This window comes from Podarcis tiliguerta (genome assembly GCF_965153285.1).
Source record: "Podarcis tiliguerta genome assembly, chromosome: 10".
NCBI lineage: Eukaryota > Metazoa > Chordata > Lepidosauria > Squamata > Lacertidae > Podarcis > Podarcis tiliguerta.
The window spans coordinates 46,255,223-46,260,795 of NC_139543.1; the positions used below are offsets into that span (position 1 = coordinate 46,255,223).

Sequence of the window (5,573 nt, forward strand, 5' to 3'; positions counted from 1 at the left end):
TATTGTGTCAGGAAAAGGGCACCTAAGTGTTTGTCTGAAAAAGCTGTGTGACATTTTCATCCTAAATACGTTAATATCGGCTCACTTTTTTAAAAAAAAAAAAAAATCTGTGGCAAAAATCAATAGGTTTCTCAGAGTATTTTTTTCCTCCCAGGCTCAAAAGCAAATTCCATTTCAAAGCATTTAAACCTGCAACACTGGATCAGGTTTGTTTGTTTTTAAATCGTTTACCCCAACAGGTTACAATGGCTGGGACAAAATAGCACCCAATGTGTAAAATTCAGCTGGTTTTCTTGGTTGGTTGGCTGGTTGTTGTTGCTGTTCTAGGCTTTTGAGAGAGAGAGAGAGAGAGAGAGAGAGAGAGAGAGAGAGAGAGAGAGAGAGAGAAGAGGAAATGGTAAACAGATCAAATTTGAGAGCATTGGCCTGGCTAGCACATAACACTGAACCATGGTTTGTTTGATTGTCCAAACACTGCCCAGTGGCTAAACTATGGTTTGTTTAACCACGGTTTGAAGCCACGGCTTGTTGCTGGCTTACCAACCTTGGTTTCTTTTAATTACCATTTGGCATTGCACGTGGACCCAGCATCCTTCTTTAACCATGCTTGGTTTGCCCATTCCACCATAGGTGCTCTTCAGTCTGCAAAGATATGAAGAAAGAGCAGCTGGTGAATGAAACCAGTTTTGAAGAAACTGCCCATGGTTTGTTTGATCATCTGTGGGCTGGCTTGTGTCTTAATGTTATGTGCAAACCAGACTGCTGTTTATTACTGTGCAGGTGACAACGCCCTGGAAGCCCTACTGCATGGTAGGTCTACTTCTGTGTAAATTCTGCAATGAAGTGCATGGGATGAGTAAAGGCACCCCAAGGCTTAGCTTATTTGCATGACTGATTGTATCTGTTGGCCTTTCGAAGTACCCAAAAGTAGCGTACAGAGTAAAACACAATAGTTAAAATTTAGCAGTGCAATAAAATTCAACAGTCAGTGAACTCCTCACCAAAATGCTCCCCAGCCCGAAATCACAGCATAACTAAAAACAGCAGTTCCTTTTTATCTCCATATGTAGGAACACACAAAGCTCCCACAGAAACCTCCATACATGAAAACAGAGGGATGGCCTTCTGATAATTAGCCATTTTCTCCTGCTGGTGAAAGTTGTTATGGGAGAAAGGTGGTTTTGAGTTCCATTGTGTGTGCCGCAAAGAGCAAGAAAAATTGTAAGTGGGAGTCACTCAGGATGCTTACATGAGCCAGCTGTTTAACATTCATGCAGCAGAGAGAGACTCCGCTTGGAATAGCTTTGATTATGTGTACAAAAGAGTAATTAGAGCGCACGAAGAAGTAACTAACCTGTGTCGAATGGTTGCTCTAAAAAGGTCCTTCTGAAATGACAGCTGCCGTCATAGTATCACAGAACTGTAGAGTTGGAAAATACGCCACGGGTCATCCAGTCCAACCCCCTGCAGTGAAGGAATCGTAGCTGAAGAATCCCTGACAGGTGGCCAATCCAAGCTCTGTTTAAAAACCTCAAGTCAAGGAGAGTCCACCATATTCCTGGGTAGGCCATTCCACCATCAAACAGCTTACTGCCAGAAAGTTCTTGCATGGTGAGGCCCCAAGCCCCACCCCATTTCTTAGATAATGAAACACATGCACACCAATATTTTGGGTTAATGGGATAAATAAGGCCACAACTTTATTGGTTACAGATGTGAGTGGTATTGGCTTAGGCCAGGCATAGGCTAACTCGGCCCTCCAGATGTTTTTGGGACTACAACTCCCATCATCCCTAGATAACAGGACCAGTGGTCAGGGATGATGGGAGTTGTAGTCCCAAAACATCTGGAGGGCCGACTTTGCCTGTGCCTGGCTTAGGCATTGGAACTGAACAGACTATATCTGACTCCTGCCCGTCATCCAGGTAGTCTCATAAGGGTCAACCACCACTAGGGGGAGCCCTGTTGATGCACATCAACTGCAAGCTCCTCCAGGGTCACCAATGGGGTCATGGCATGGCCCTAGCCCATACCCGAGCTTCAGACAGGATCCACACCCTTGGATCCCTTTAATGGAATACCCTTAAAGAGGAGGGGCAGGTGAAGGCCACAACCTCCCCTCCCAGAAACCAGGTTTACCAATTCCTAGGTAGGCCATTTCACCATCAAACAGCTTACTGCCAGAAAGTTCTTCGCCTAATGTTGACTCAGAATCCCCTTTCTTGTCATTTGAATCCACTGGTTCAGGCCCCACCCCCTGGAGCAGCAGAAAACAAGCTCGCTCCGTCTTCCATGTGACAGCCCTTCAGATATTTTAAGATGGGCATTGTGTCACCTCTCAGTCTTCTTTTCTCCAGGATAAGCATGCAGGAACACATAACGAAAGGTAGCATTTTTTGGTGGTGTGCAAGTGCTTCAGCATCGCTTGAGGTTCCAGCCCAGTTCAGGGTTCACTTTAATTGAAACAACCTGATCATCTGTTCCATTCGCCCCTATTGTTCCATGCCACCCTAATCTCCAAGTGGTGAGAGACTCCCGGGATTCCAGCACTTACAGAGTTCAGTTTCCTTGGAATGAAAGTCAGCGGAGATTGTGGTGTCTTTAGGATACATGGTTTGATTTACACATACAGTCGTACCTTGGATCCCAAATGCCTTGTGAATCAAACATTTTGGCTCCCAAAAGCCGCAAAGAGTCTCCTTCTTTGGAGGTCTTTAAGTAGAGGCTTGACAACCATATGTCAGGAGTGCTCTGATGGTGTTTCCTGCTTGGCAGGGGGTTGGACTCGATGGCCCTTGTGGTCTCTTCCAACTCTATGATTCTATGATTCTATGAAACATGGAAGTGAGTGTTCCTGTTCGTGAACATTCTTTGGAACCCAAATGTCTGATGCAGGTTCCACCTTGGTTTCTGAACATTTTGGAAGTCGAATGGACTTCTGGAATGGATTCCATTCAACTTCCGAGGTATGATTGTATATACAACCTGAGCATAGGATGGAGAGGCTCGTGGCATTAACACCCCAACTCAGGCTTCCTCAAACTCAGCCCTCCAGATGTTTTGAGACTACATCATCCCTGACCACTGGTCCTGCTAGCTAGGGATCATGGGAGTTGTAGACCAAAAACATCAGGAAGGCCAAGTTTGAGGAAGCCTGCCCCAACTGATCTTGCTTTTCTGCTAGGTTTCTAGGGATGCCGCAAACTCAGCTTTCACAGAGCAAGAGAAGGTGTGTTCCACAGCAAGTATTCAGTATACAGCCAGCTTCCAAGCTGTGTGCTAACTTTGCAAAGTAATTCAATAACAGAAGGATCGGGTAGCAGATGTGATGGGCAAGTTCTCTGCCTGAGACTCTGAAGAGGGACCGCCACTCGGGGTAGACAGTACTGAAGTAGATACTGAGCAAATAATCTGACTTCATATCCAGGGACAGGCCATAGCTCAGTGGTAGAGAATCTGCCTTCCATGTGGAAGGTCCCTGGTTCAATCTGGCACAGTGGGTTAGTGTGTCTGGTTGCTAACCAGAAGGTTGGTGGTTCGAGTCCATTCAGGGACAGCTGTGGGCAGGATTCCTGCTTTGCATAGGCTTGGACTAGATGAGCCTCATGATCCCTTCCAACTCTACAATTCTATGACTCTATGAATTCGAACTCAGTTCCAAGTAAGGCCAGGAATGTCCCCTGTCTGAAACCCTGGAGGGCCATTGCCACTCAGCCTAGATGGACAGTACTGAGCTTTCTGGACTTGGTCCTTGGTCAAACGCAGTAGCTGTTTGATCTGCCTCCAGCATCCTCTAGCTCCACTGCTGTTTCCATGTGTTGCTATGTGGTACATTTCCTCGTAAGAACGTCCTTTATGGACATTTTGAAAAGGCCAGCACTCTGCATCCTTTCCAGTCTCCTCAAAAGCCCCTCTCCAGACAGACAGCAAGTGTGGCTGGATGCGTTTTGAGTTGCAGCTGTTCCACAATAAGCGCAGCCAGATCCAACGTGGAACAAAATAGTCTTAAATGCAAATGGTTATGATCAATTTCCAGATGGCAGCCGCGGTAGCCTATTACAGCAAAAGCAGCCAAGGGTCTTGCGGCACCTTAAAGACTAACAAATTTATGATGGCATAAGCATTTACGGACTTACAGTCTTCGACATCAGATGGCCAGTTTACTACTAACACATTCTGCTCCTGAAGCTCGCTTGGGATAGGCTGTTTCAGAGTAAATGAAAAATAAGAGGAGGAGAGAAGTGGGAGAAAAGCCATTACGAACAGAAACAGATTTGTGCTCTCTCTCTCTCTCTCTGTGTGTGTGTGTGTGAGAGAGAGAGAGAGAGAGAGAGACAGACAGACAGACCAGCAGACAAGCAGGCAGACAGACAGGAGGACAGAGACATGGCTTGGGCCATGATTTTTGGTTTGAGGGTATGTTATGTACTGAGTTGAATAGGATCCAAAATGCAGCAGTCTGATTGGTCCTAGAACAATAGGGTCCAAAATGCAGCAGTCTGATTGGTCCTAGAACAATAGGATTCGGAATGCAGCAGTCGGATTGGTCCTAGAACAATGCAGCAGTATGATTGGTCTGCAGGAGCCACCCAATCCGGCTCCAGATGGAAGTGAATCCAGAACCTGATTGGCCTACAGGAGACTTCCATAATTATCCAATCACGTGCAGCCCATTGTGTAAATAATGTATATAAAGCAGATACTTTGAGGGGACATTCATTCCTCCTCACCACTATGAGCTGAATAAAGAGCATGAAATCCACTCTCGACTCTGAGTATATTTCAGGGTAGTATTACAAAGCATCTCTGTTTTCGCCTCTGCAGTGCCACGAGGAAGGGCCACAGCTCAGGACAAAGCATCTGCTTTGCTTGCAAAAAGTCCCAGGTTTGGTCGCTGGCATCTCCACGTGGAGTCTGGAATGTCTCCTGCCTGAAGCCCTGGAGAGCTGCTGACAGTCAGTGTAGACACTGTTGAGCTGGGTGGGCCAGTGGCCTGATTCTGTATAAGACAGTGTCACAGAATGGGTGGATGAAGAGGAGTGGTGGAACCCCCAAGGAAAGAAGGCTCAGAGCTAGGGGATCTGTGGTGGGATGACGACAACAGGACAGTCTGGGAGGAGGAGGAAGAAGCTGAAGGGGCAACAGGGTTTAGTGAGCAGGAAGAGGCTGGGGCAGAGAGCAGTCCAGACTCAGAGGCAGGAGAGGAGTGGGGCCAGGAGGCAGAGAGGAGGCTGGCTGCTGAAGAGTCCAGGGCAGGCATAGGCAAACTCTGGCCCTCCAGATGTTTGGGACTACAACTCCCATCATCCCTAGTTAACAGGACCAGTGGTCAGGGACGAGGGGAGTTGTAGTCCCAAAACATCTGGAGGGCCAAGTTTGCCTATGCCTGGTCCAGGGAGTCTCCCCCTCCTGCTGCAACCAGCTCGCCTCCTCCCTGGTTTCCCAGAATATCTGGAGGAATGAAGAGGGTGGAGCAACGAGAGGCAAGACAAAGGAGTCTGAGATTGCTTGGGAAGAAACCAGAGAAGTCTTAGGGAGAGGTGGGAAGGCAGGGACCTTCAGCCCTCGCAACT

The 5,573-nt window shown here is 47.3% G+C and overlaps 1 long non-coding RNA gene across 1 annotated transcript; it reads right to left on the reverse strand.

Moving 5' to 3' along the window:
• Positions 1-249: 249 nt before the first annotated feature.
• On the reverse strand, positions 250-1,460 carry LOC310658640. Its single transcript, XR_014502396.1, has 3 exons — positions 1,355-1,460; positions 564-642; positions 250-328 (listed from the first exon to the last, which is right to left on the reverse strand). It is a non-coding gene; the product is annotated as an uncharacterized lncRNA (long non-coding RNA).
• Between the last annotated feature and the right edge of the window lie 4,113 nt (positions 1,461-5,573).